Below are 14,012 nucleotides of genomic sequence, written 5' to 3'. Positions count from 1 at the left end.
TATTTTCCAAAGAATTAATATGCAAGGATTGTTTGCAACTGTCGTTATTGCATAAATATGACTTTATGAGAAATGAAAATAAATCTGAATACTTACATACAAATAATTCATATATTCAATATTCTGTTTTTATTTTCCACCCCCTCCTCCTATACACACTTACCAGAAGTTACACACATTATCACTCAAAAAACGGTTGAACTCTTAAAGAGCTTGAAGAATAGAACTGCTGTCGGGAAAACAAAGCTTTCATATATACACAGGACTGTTTAAAATTTGTATGGAGTTGGTATGTTCAAGTACAAATGAAGTGGTGTTGGACCTTTGAAGGGAGTGAGGTAGGGTCACAAAAGAAAGGCTTTGTTAAAATTGGAATGATTTTGGAAGAAGAAATTGCAACAGCAGAGGGCAAACTCTAGGCATACAGCACTCCCCCAAAACACTCCTTTCTCAAATGATTCCTCTCTTACCAGCCTCTTTCTTTTCCAAACAAGTCATTAAACCCAGTCTCCATAAGCCTCCAGAGCAAGTTCTTAATGATATCCAAGGGCTATTGATTTTATATGGTAGTAATTTCTCAGATGTTACTTTGCATAAGAATCACCTGGCAAGCTTGCTCAAAAGCTCCTTCTTTGGGCCCACCCTCCTATTTACTTCCAACGGCACCTCAGGATTGTAATCTGGGTCCTCTATAGAGAAACAGAGGCCTGTCCCAAATTTCTTACCTATTCCCCCTGGGATTTCATCCCTATACACCTCTCAAGCTGAAGCTCCTATTCCCGTACTTTAATTTTAATGCCTCTTGCTCTGCACAGACGTTTCCCTTTGTTTTGGAATGCCCTTACTTCAAAATGTAGACGTAACCTGTCATCCCCTGAAACCAACACAGACTAAATTCATCACTTCTTTTCCAGTACTCATTCTGTACCCTGTCTTTGTGTAGCTTTTTCACCTTGAAAACGTTCATATGCTACAAAATAAAAACCTGTATTACAAATTAATGATTTTAACATAATTTCTGAAGTCAGGTGCCCCTTATTGCCTCTGATGAAGACGGTGGAAAAGGGAAGAACAGGTGAATCGGGGAAGCTTGTACTGAGGGAATTCCATGCAATTTGACATAACCCACTAGTTTAGTTTCTCAATCATCATGGATAATCAGTTTTAGAGAAATTCTATATTCTTAAACTTCCTATTTGAATGTATGATTAGAACAATCATACATTCAAATAGAGATGGCTTTTGAGTTTCTTAACTGCAGAAAATGACTTAATTGCTCTAGGTTTTCTACTCACATGATTTTTTTAAAGATCTAGGTATTATTGTCCTCCTTAGTGTGTTGCGAAAATATTTTAGAGACCCACACTACCAGTAGATCCTTCTTTCTTAATTACAGCTCTCAGTCAATCCCCCTGTCTTCCTCTACAGTTTCTATGGCTTCCTACTGCCTCCAAGGCTTTCGACGACTTCATTGCTATCTGATCTTCCTGTCTGATTATCACAGCTTTTCCATTCCCATTCTAAGTTTCTGCCTAATTGGATGGCTTGCCATTTGCTAAACTGTACCCCGTTACCTCTACCATCACCTCGGAGAGTAGAGATAAGATTTGTCTGTGCTGGAATAGAAGGGAGTCTGCAAGGAAAGCAAGAGCATTAGATGCTAGTGGGAATTTCTCATGCTCACCTCTTAAATGCTAGTAAGGGGTAGAAATTCCAGAGGTTTTAGGGAAGTTTAACCAAATCGTCTTTAAGCAGACCTCTCAAAGGTTATGATACTTATCTAATCAAGGATGGTTTGAGATAACCTCTTGACCCTGAGACAACTAAAAAAAACAGGAAAATTCCCTGGCAGGTCAAATGAGGAAACACACAATTGGTTGAACAAATAACCAGAATGGCTGAGCAATTAACAGCCAGCTAATAAATCCCAAGACTCTATCCTCCCACAAATGAAGATGCCTAAGAACAGATGGTTTAAATCACCAAAGTCAAACAGGTAGATAACAAAAACCAGTTAGATCCAGAGTAATCCAAGATGGAAGAAAAACTGACCAGAGAACAATCCCAAAGCTCATTATATCGCGTCATATAATTAAAACTAACACAAGTAAAATGGGACCCATGCTACCAATACATTATTCTTCCTTAATTAGAGCTCTCAGTTGGCAGAGGGGGACCAACACCGCCGTGGCACTTCCAGAATGGACAATATTAGGAATAAGAATGCCCCTCCCAATCACACAGCGGAGTCACAATTTGGCACCACAAAGCTTGGATACGACCCCCACCGCCCCCTTGGAAACACATAAAATCCCAAGAACTGACCACATGCTGTGCTACTCACTCGAGTTGGCCAACATCCACTCGGACATGTACTTTTTGCTTCTCTCACAGCAGTACCTGTGCCTTTTTCTTTCTTTACCTGAATAAACTTGCTTTGTTCTCACTCTGACTCATCCTTACAATTTTTCCTGGGACCATCAAGCACCTGGAGGTCACCTGACACACAAAAGATCCTGGACCGGGCCAGGGCAGGGCCACAACCCAAGCACCTGTAGTTTTAAAGCAACTAGAAAAATATCACTATGTCTTCAGTAGTGGCTGAGAGGCCTGGGTGACTTGAGGCCTCACTGTTAGGACAAGAAAAATGCAGGTTCAGGAACCAAAAACTGTCTCAGATTATTTTGTGTTTTTACAGTGATGCCAGCAGTTGAGAACAAGTGAAAATAAAACACCTTCGCTGCAGGCCACCATGAACTGAGGAAAGGACCCAGTGTTTCTCCCACTGTAGAGAGCAGGACTAAAGCCACGTTTAGCGCACGTGCAGTAGAGCAATGACTGGATGATGCAATCCCTCAAGCATGCGCAGTACAGCGCGGTAAACAACACGTGCTTATCCGAAAGATAACACCACCCTCTCAGAGCAGGCGCAGTAGACCAACATAAACAACTTGTGCCTATCAGAGCTGATGTAAACAACCTGTACCTATTGGGACTGAGTAAACTAACGTGTGCTTATCGAGACTGAGAAGAACATGTTTACGAGAGACTCTGCAAAACAATACAACTTGCAACCAAGAGGAGCGTGAAATCGGAGCAATGGCCCAGACAGCTGAGACAGCTGAGAGGGAGAGAGTAGTGGCACCGTGCTCCGTTGAGCTCTGCTCTAGCTGACTCTGAAGCACTACAGTCTCTGGCAAGATACTAACCAGCTGCCTCCTAAACCTGGAGTCTGATCTGGACTCTTGGGATTTGGATTCGTTATCCCCCAAGTCTCTTGTGGGATATTATTGCTCATTGTTTCTGAGTGATTATTATTGTTATCAGGTTATTACAGATTTGGGTTGAATCTGCATTAAGAAAAGCTGAGTGAATAGCATAGTCACCTGTGTTGACTCACTGTCATTCCTTGGTGTCAGCAACTACTTGTAAGGTGAGTAGCAACATAGGTAGCCCGGCACTTTCAGTTTCTAAGGCCCAGGCCAGACGACCTGAACAGGGGTTGAGGGAGGACTTATAGGAAAGACTATATTACAGCACATTTGCTCTTGACACCCACTTTTGCCATGGTGACACGGTGGGATCACTAGGGAGAGGGGAGGAGCCAGAGGCAGTGCAGGAGAGCCCAGGTCCCAGAACGGGGGAGAGATCATAGGAAACAAAGCCACAGTGCAGAGCATGATAGGTTTCTCTACCCCTAGAAAGAACAAGTTAGCATGGCTCATGACACAGCAGGAAAAAGGTTGCGGAGTTTGCACAGGCTGGGGAGGTCACAGCGACCTGTGTACCATGGGGGTTAACATGGCGGCTCAGGAGGGACTGACCTGTCAGTCTAGACCATGGGATTGGCTAGAAATGGGGCCGCTTCCTGAGCACACGGAATTGGGGGGTCGGAGATTTAAACTAAAGGCAGGCATAGTCTCGCCTCTTTTTCTCCTTCCCTTCGCTTGCCCAGTTGGGGAGCTGTCTCACACTAAAGCCATGTCCAATGCACTGGGATGCACCATGGAGATGAGTTTCTTGGGGGCAGCCTCTGGATGCTGTGGCTCTGCACAGCATGGAAGGTGCCAGACCATGCCCTCCTCTTCCTCTAAGATCAGTGCACAGACATGCGGATCAGAGTGCTCGCCAGCCGCAAGGATGTGAGCAGCCTCGGGCTCCGGGCCCCGTGGGTGCAGCCCCTGAAGGACTGGGTGCAGTGGTTGACAGCAACCCGGACCAGGGAAGCTGCAGCAAGGCAATGGCATCGCTGGGCCCCACAAGTGCTACTGCAGGGAGGGAGCCTGAGCTCAGAGGGCTGTCCACATAGCAGCCTTGGGCTCCAGAAGGACAGACATGGATGGAGTGGGGTTTTGGGACATTGTCTCTGTTTGTGGGAGTTGCTGGGCTTTTTCTGTATTTGGCAGAAGAAACTGACCCAGGGTTGGGGAGTTCTCCACCCCCAAAATTCAGCAACATTTTAATAAAGACCTTTTTCCTTCTCCGCCAATCTGTGTTTGAAGGCAGGTGGCTGAATCTTGCTCTGCTCAGTGACGATGGCGCTACTAAGCTTTGGATCTGCAAATCATCCCTAGATAATAGGGAGAATAAATATTGTATTGACTGATTAAGACCTGAAATGGTGACTAAAACCAAAATGGTAGCAAAACCTAAAGTAACTTTTTAAATCCTCACCAAAGGCTATGCTTCCTGAGTTTAGAGAAAGGAGAAGAAGGGAGGGAGAGCTAAGGAGAGAATCATCAATGTGAGAAAGAAACCTGGGTTGATGGCACTGACCCAGGACCGAACCTGCAACCGAAGCACGTGCCCTTTGAGTTTGCGGGACACGGCCCAGCCACCTGAGCCACGACGGCCCAGGGCTAAACCTAAACTAATTGAGACTATCCCTAGATTAAGTTTTCTGCCATCAGGAAAATAAAAAGTTCAATTGCTTTTGTTTTATTTGTTTATTTATATTTTTAAGGTTCTTTTGACTTTTATGATACCTTTTATTTACAAATTTTGTTTAATTTCTTTCAATTACAGTTTATATTTAATATTATTTTGTACTAGTTTTAGGTGTACAGCATAGCAGTGAAACAATAATATAATTTACAAAGTGTTCATTTCCCCTGATATTCTCAGTGCCCAATTGGAACCATACAGTTATTCTGGAAAAAAGAAGTGTTTATAGCCTGTACATTACTTGGGGGTGCAGTAAAGGGTTAACTCGGTGAGCTTGGATTACTCAAACCCCGCACTGTCCAAAGAAAGAACTGGCCCTTAACTAAGTCCTGAGAGATGACCTCTGAGCCTTTATCCTACCCGATAAGAGTGTTTTTGCATGTATAGGTCTTTGGGCCACACTCCATCAGTTTGACCAGATAGTTTATGCTAACAATAGCATGACCTATGACTAATACAAATTTTTTCTATACTAGAGGCCCTTGGCCATGCTGTGTCAGCTTTAACTTTGGGGGGAGGGGGCGGAGCTAGGGTCAGTCACGTGGGTGCTGCATGCCCATAGGACTGAACATCATTTAAAACCCTGGATACCAGGGCTTGAGTGAATTTCCTTGGTTGGGAACACTTCACATGTGTTGTTACACATTGTGGCTGGGACAATTGTGTCTCCTACTCTAGTGGGAGAGGAACTTTGCTCCCGGTTTCCCTATGCATACTTTCCCTCTGCTGATTCCGCTCCATATATTTTTGCTGTAACAAACTGTACGTGGACGTGGAGAAAAGGTCTGAACCTTGTGAGTCAGTCTAGCAAATCATTGAAACTGTTGGTGACCTTGGGAACAGCACCACAGAAGGCATGTCACTTCTACTAGGTATTAATTCCTTTAGGGGAATAACCACCTCATCTACTTTGTATTACCTTAATACTTCCCAAATTTTATGGAAGTCATAAATCTAGAGTTTGGTTTCTGCAGCTTTTGTCCTCTCACCCTCTGCTCCATGCCACATATTTGCTTCAATTATAGCTTCCTCTGCCAAAGAAATTTGGTTCTTCTGAGCCCTCTTTTAAATAGGAAGGTCCAGGACAGTCATTTGCAGGTGATGTTTCTTTTCCCTCACCACCTCCTCTCCCCAGTCATTTTTTCTTTTAGTTAAATAGTGTTTTCAGAACGGTACATGAAGAAGCAAATAAGTCACATAAGGACTGGCCAGTGATGGGAGAAAAGGCATATTTTCCCCTTGTTTGAAGGACAGGAATAATGAAATGGACTATAAACTAAATATTGACCCATGCGGCTCAGTTCAACTTACCACCTTTATGGACAGTTAGAATGAGTCAATTTAAGGAGTGGGAGCAATACCTGTGCAGACTGTCCTGGAAATATCTAGGGGCAGAGAAAAGGCCCACATTTCAATATTCTGCTTGTTCTGTGGAGGTGCTTTGTTGGGTTTTCTTATGAGATTAAGAATTTCAGAGGGGAAAAAGAAGAAAAACCATGAAAAACCTAGTAGGTCAAAGGTAAGTCAACAAGAGGTCTGAGAAGAAGAAAAGAGGGGGAGGACAAGGGAGATAGAAGGACAAAGGAAGGAAAACAGAATAAAAGGAAAAAGCAACAGTAACTTACAAGACATGTACCATGTAACCTACCATGAGAAGGAAGAAAGCGTGGTTACTAAGAGCTAAAAGGAGCACAGGTAGATCCATAACACTCTGGAAAAAGGGCAAATAAATAAAAGATGAATGAGTGAACCGAAGTAGGAATTCGGAAGGGCTCTGAAAATGATAACATGGTTTATTCCTGAGATATAACCTCTAAAATATTTATTCTAGCACAACCCAACATATAGCACAGAAATAGCAAGAAGCAATTTCTACTTTTCAAGAAATATTTCACTTGATAGTGGAATTCATTGTACACATTTGTACTTGTGAAAAGTGTCATTCATTGAGGTTATTATCATTGTATTCTTACATTGAAACTTATATGAAACAAATCTTTATTTGTCATACAGCTTTTGATTGCTCTTACGGAGGTGATGTATGTCAACCACTATTTTTAGTTTTATGCCTGCTTTTCTGTACTATAATTTGTTCTTAATATAGCCCAAGGATGCCTGTCTTTGCCTACTTAAATCCCACCTACACAGAGTTCATTGCTACTAGGGAGCATCTTTTCAGATTCTATCTATGTAAACATTCTCTCTCTCTCTCTCTCTCTCTATATATATATATATATATGGGTATATGTATATGTATATGTATATAATTGGAATCACAATATACATGACTTTAGTAATTTTTTTAACTTAATGCTATGGAATGAATTGTGTCCCCCTTTAAACTAGCACCTAACTGTATTTGGAGATAGGGTCTGTAGGAGTTAAATAAGATCACAAGGGTGGGACCCTAACTGGACTGTATTGGTGTCCTTATAAAAATAGAGAGACCTGAGTACATTCTCAGTTGTTCTCTCTTGACCCCACTCATCCCCCTCCTTAAATATATGCACCGAGGAAAGGCCATGTGAACACCCACCAAGGTGGCCATCTGCAAGCCTGGAGTAGAGAGCTCTCACTGGAAACTGAATTGGCTGGAACCTTGATCTTGAACTTTCCAGCCTTTGAATGTTGTCAAATAAATTTCTGTTGGTTAAGCCATACAGTCTGTAAAATTTTATTATAGCAATTCAACACACTGTGAAACCCAACAATACATGTAGACCATTATAGGTTTATAAAATCACTTTTAATAATTGCCTATGATGCCCTGGCTGGTGTGGCTCAGTGGATTGAGTGCCAGCCTCTGAACCAAAGGGTCGCCAGTTCAATTCCCAGTCAGGGCACATACCTGGGTTTCAGGCCAGGTCCCTAGTAGAGGGCACATGAGAAGGAACCACACTGGAAGTTTCTCTTCCTCTCTTTCTCCCTCCTTTCCCTTCTCTCTAAAAATAAAAATAAAAGATAAATTTTTCAAATAAAGAATTGCCTATGATTCCATAATAACAACATTTACTTTAAAAAACTTTTGACAAACATTTAAACTTGTATTTGTCAAGCTATGGGCCAACCTAGTATGACCATTTCCATGGCTCAGACAGTATCAAAATTATTTTTCTTTTTTTAGAAATGAATGTGGTCTGCAGCTCTGCTTCCACATTCAGAGTAACAGGTTCCTTGTAGCTTCTTATTCTGCCGTACTTTAAAATGTTGGTTTTTTTTCCTTCATGGCCAAATCCAGCCCGCAAATGCCCTGTTTTCACTCAGGAGAAGAGAGGAACTGGCGATTTTCATCAAGTCACACAAAAGTTGAACACACGCCTCCACGGAAATTATGTTGTTACAGGGTCTCACCTACTTCCCAGGTAAGCCAGGAAATGTTCTCTTCAGTGATGTAGTTGAGTATCTTTCAGAAACTCAGCAGGCCTGGGGATTCCATTACCAGGGGATAAGGGGACAGTGGGTGGGGCAGTGGGGGCATAAATTAGTAATCTGATTTATGATCGTTTTTAGAATTTATCTTTGTGACCCTAGATTAAATTCCTAGAACTGGAATTCTGGGGCTGGGGCCAACAGACCAGGGGGGGTCCGTGTCACCAGCCCCCAAAGTAGTTTTCTTTTTCAAAACCTTTCTTTTTTTTTTTTTCTTCTTCTTCTCTTTCGCCCCTCTTTTTTTTTTGGGTGGTTGCCCCCCCCGTTTTGCCCCGCGGGCCGGAGCATCTAGAGCAAGAAGCCATTAGTATCTTCATATTTTTGACTACACTGACCTTTATTATTAAATAAAGAAATATGTGATAGTACCACCACTATTGTACGTGAATGCCAATGTCCCTCCATCTTTGCCATCATTCTAGTTAATCTTTGCTAATCCACATGTTGTAAAACAGATAACTCATTATTTCCTTGATTTTTATTGTTTTCAAGAGAAAACAATAAAATATATTGGCTTCAAGAGAACAGATCTTCATATATTTAGGGGCATTTGTATCTTTTTCCTTTGTGACGGCCTCATGATGGCTGTGCCCTTTATTTCTATTGGATACTCATCTTTTTTCTTACTGATTTGAAAGGGGCTGTTGTTTATCACACACCACATGTTGCACAATTGCTCTCATACATGTCATTTTTTTTTAATTCTGGGGATTGTTTCCCTGCTAGGCAAAATTATTAACTTTTTACGTAGTCAAATTTATCATTTTTATCTTATGGCTTTTGATTTTTGTGGCAAATTCAGAAATGTCTTCCATGCGTAGATGATACAAGTAGTCAAACATATTATCTCTTAATAGGTAACATTATGTTTTGATAGGGTGACACATTCATATTGTTTAAAAATAAAAATAAAATAAGAAAAACTACACTGTGAAATATCTTGCTATTACTGCCCTTGTCCTCTTCCATCTCATTAACCTCAGGACCATCCTTTTCCTCTGAAAAATCCACTGGAAACTCATGTGAGAATGAGAGCAAAAAAGGGGAAATAACATATCACACACACACACACACATACATTTATTTATTTCTAGAGTGAGGAGAAGGGAGGGGGGAGGACACAGAGAGAAACATCACTGTGTGGTTGCCTCTCATGCGCCCCCTACTGGGCACCTGGCCCTCAACCCAGGCACATGCCCTGACTGTGAATTGAACCTTTTGTTTGCAGGATGACACCCAACCCACTGAGCCACACTAGTCAGGGCCGTATTAGCATATTTTTAAAGTAACTTTCAGCTCACAGATCCCCTGAAAGGGCATCAGAGACCTTTAAGAGTTCCCAGAGCACATCTCGGAAATAACTGCTCCAGCCTACTTGCAGGTAGAAGACTTTTTATAAAAACTAGGTGAACAGATTGATTTATTAACTAATTACATACTTATTTAGTGAGTAATAATTTTATACCCCTTTCCATGTAACTGTTTTGTAGTATTATTTATTTTGAAATTAAACATATATAGAAGTTTGGAATAAAGAATATTGGCTCTCACATCTACTCTACCTAGACCTATTCTCTTCCTCATGGAAACCACAGTAGCTTTTTATGGTATATACTTCCATACACACACACACACACACACACACACATACACATATATATATACTTCTATGCATATATATGTGTATATGTGTGTGTGTGTATATATATATATATAGAGAGAGAAGAATATATATATACACATTTATATAACTTTATATAAATGTGTATTTGGGCCTTCAGGTTTGGCTCCCTCTCACAAATAGCACACAAACACACATAAATGGGATTGTGCTGTATAGATTTTTTTTCATATCATTACTACTTTTACTTTACAGTCTAAAGATCTCCTCATGCCCAATATGCCAAGGTTGTAGGTTTGACTACCAGTCAGGGCACATATAAGAATCAACCAATGATTCATGAATAAGTAGAACACCAAATTGATATTTCTCTCTCTTTCTTTCTACCTCTCTCTCCCCCCTTCCTCTCCCTCTGAAATAAAGAAATTTAAAAAAAAAGATCTCCTTATATTTTTACACATACATGTAGAATACACATACACACACTTCATTTTCTTTGAACAACCACATAATATGGTAACAACTCTGTGACATGGACATTTTCTTATTTTGAGGGAGAAAGGGAAGGAAAACCAAATCCATTCTTGTTTCCATGTTGATGACAAGTGATACCAACTTCATTCATTAAGTCGTTCATCCATTTCTTCCTAATTGAGAATACCACCTAGAGCTTACATCAGATTTCCATATATGCATGAATCTGCTTCAGATACTAATTCATTGATTGATTAGCTATTCTTGAATACAATTTTAATTGCCAAATCTTTATAACATGTATTGTTAACCCTTTTATTTCTCTTTTCAAATTATTTTGAGTATTCTTATATGTTGACTATTACATATGCATTATTTCCAAAAGAACATAAAGTATTTTTATTATCTTCTGTTGATGCAGACTTGGTCTTGCCCGGTCTGTATGTTGTTGATGCAACAAACAAATTCACACGGACTTACCAAAGACCGTGTGAAAAAGGGACAGCACAGCCATTCTCTCGAAGGGAGAGCACCTCGACCCTTGCCTTGACAAGCTTGTATTGGCTTTCTAATAGCATACATCAAAGGAGCTTCTCATTCATTATACTTTGGTTTGCTTTAGGTGATTACTTTTTACAGATAACAAAGGAAAGGATGTTACTGATTACTTCCTACAGATTAACAAGGAAAAAAATGTTGCAAATGCAGGGGAATGATAAGAATAATTGGTCTGGTTACATTTCAGTCCTTAGGAGGATTAGCACAGACTTCGGGAAGTTACTTTAAAGATCTGCAGTAAGCATTTGGTGCCTCAACTCAGGGTGAGGGATTTTTAGCAAGAGCAAGTCACAAAGCAGCCTAGGTATATTGCAGGCCTGGTTTCCCATGAGAAAGCCGATCCGTGGGTTTGGTGTCCTGTGTGCCGACATGCACCTATGGGCTTTTCAATAGGGCTGGTCTACTTTGCCATCCCACGCAGATGGGTCCCCTATATTCTGTAATGTATTTTAAAGAGATTTCCCTTAATCAGAAGTAGTTTGAATAAGAATACCAATATACTTCTTTTGCATAGTCATAAAAATCCTAGTCAAATCTATCAAGTTATACAATCAGAAAGCAGAATGTAAAGGGTATCACATCACTCTGCATCTACATCTTATAATCACTTTCTCAAGTTTTATAATAAGTTTTATTATTTTAAAAACAAAATGATATCTTTTTGAACAGGAAACACATGGGCCTGATACAAAACTCAACACTGTCTACGTGCATCCTGGAGGGCAGTCAGAGCAGGTGGCATGAGGTGCTAACCACTAGCAGAAAATTAATTTATGACCCTTATGCCCTTAGTCTGTCATGACCATTAATTCTGCCTTTGGTGTACACTTCTCTTTTTCTCAGTCTTATTTTGAATATTATAGTTAGTTGTATAATAATTGTATTTCTCTCCCCAATAGAAGTGTGGGTTTGCTTATGATGGCATTTGTGTTCTCTTCTCTTTGTTGTCTAGTGCCACGAATACAGCCCAGAGCCTTGGAATGACATTAAGGAGAAAGAAAAAGTTGGTTGTGATGGGTGAGAAGGTAAGCTACATTCCAACTGGGTTCTACTTTTTGGCCGAAGCCACTGTCTTCAAATAATTTGCCAAAATGACTAACATGAAGGGAAAGAGGAGAGGCACCCGCTATACTCGAATGTTCTCTAGGCCTTTTAGAAAACGTGAAGTTGTTCCTTTGGCCACATACCGGCAAATGTACAAGAAAGGTGATATGGTGGACATCAAGGAAATGGGCACTGTTCGAAAAGGAATGCCCCACAGTGTCACCCTGGCAAAACTGGAAGAAGCTACAATGTCACCCAGTATGCAGTGGGCATTGTTGTAAACCCAGAAGTTATGGGCAAGCTTCTTGCCAAGAGAAGCAGTGTATGCATTGAGCACTCTAAGAGCCGAGATCATTCCTTAAATGTGTGAAGGAAAAGGATCAGACAAGGAAGGAAACCAAAGAAAAAGTTACCTGGGTTCAAATGAAGCATCAGCCTGCTCCACCGGCTAGAGACCAGTGCTGTGTGAGAACCAATGCAAAGGAGCCTCAGCTGCTGGAACCCCTTGCCTATGAATTCATGGCATGAGAGTGTAAAGAAAATAAAAGACCTCTGTACTGTTAAAAAAAATGACAGGGCTCTGTGGAGAGAGGGACTGATAGAATGGCATTGGTCCAACCCAGGTAGCATGAAGTATATAATGCAAAGTGGGGTCACTCGTGAAGATGGCTGTCAGCCGTGAGGCTTTGGTTCAAGAGGGAAACTACCTAAGTCAGAGCAGACACGTCTGGCAAGGATACACACCCAAGATATCTGCACATGAGATCAGAGCAGACGTGTCTACGACACACCTAAGATATCTGCACCTGGGATCGGAACAGCAGTGTCTGCAGAACGGGACTACCCACAGATAGGATCCTGAGGAAATTCCCCACTTGCCATCAGGGGTGCCAAGCAGAACAGCTGTGTACCTCCCATAGGCTCCTGTGTGAATTCCTCATTTGTCATCAGGGGTGCCAAGACACTTACCAAGAGACCCAGAAGGGTGGAGTCCACCACTCTCAAGGTGTAACAAAGGCAGGCTCCAGACCACTGTGGGGACCGCCAAGCTCCACACACCACAGTGCTGCCCCATGCCATGCTGAACTCCCTTGGCATCAGCCAACAGAGGTTCTGCCCTGCTGGACTGAGAATTCCGCCTGCCCTGCTGCCCACCTGGCCCTGGAGACTCTTTCTTGCAAGATGCCGGCAACTCCTTTGTCCATGGTGCTATCTCCTGGACCTGCAGACCTGAACCTCTGGACTCGGGTTCATTATTCCCCATTGATTGCTGTGTGTACATTATATGTTTCTCACACTGTTAAGAGTGTCAGTAGGATATTAATGTAGGCCGATGGTCTACTTTGAGTGAACCAGCATTCAATAAAAGCTGAGTGAATAGCACAGTTACTGTGTGTGTGGCTCCTGTCCATTCCTGGGTGCCGGGTTGCTCAGCTGGCAGCTAGCCCAGCAGTTGCCCAGCTGACTTACAGGAAAGACTATGTCATGAACACACTCTGTGACAGGCTCCTGCAGAAGTAGACGCTAAAAACTGGAAACAATTGTAACTTATAAAATGTAAACAATTGTTTGCCTCCTAGAAGGAAAGAACTGATTTATAATGAGGCCAATCAGTCCTGAGTTTTAGGAAAACTATTGTAATTTTGCTCCGGTTGTGCAAATGCAAAGCAGAGAGCTTTTGGGAATGGAGCTGAGATCCAGGAGCTAAACAACTGTTCATGATTCTGAAACACTTGTCTGAATGCTGGGCAGTATTGTGTATCTGAATATTATGTCACCTTTAGACTCATTTAGAAAAAGGTTTGTTTCATAGATTTTAGAGCTCATACTATGCACTCAATATGCTCTGAAAAGTAAAGTTATAACACACTCAAAAAGAAACCTTTTGGGACAAAATGAAAGCTAAACAGAAAAACACTTCAAAACAGAAGAGTCCCTCTCT

The 14,012-nt window shown here is 41.4% G+C and overlaps 1 pseudogene; it reads left to right on the top strand.

Moving 5' to 3' along the window:
• The first annotated feature begins 12,117 nt into the window (after positions 1 to 12,117).
• LOC119059558 (60S ribosomal protein L21-like) lies at positions 12,118 to 12,598 on the top strand (annotated as a pseudogene).
• Positions 12,599 to 14,012: the final 1,414 nt, after the last annotated feature.

The sequence above is a fragment of the Artibeus jamaicensis genome, unplaced genomic scaffold, assembly GCF_021234435.1.
Source record: "Artibeus jamaicensis isolate MK-2021 breed Jamaican fruit bat unplaced genomic scaffold, CSHL_Jam_final scaffold_2172, whole genome shotgun sequence".
NCBI classification, from domain to species: Eukaryota; Metazoa; Chordata; class Mammalia; order Chiroptera; family Phyllostomidae; genus Artibeus; species Artibeus jamaicensis.
Note: the sequence above shows the minus strand (reverse complement) of the source record. Positions and strands in the feature narration are given on the sequence as shown.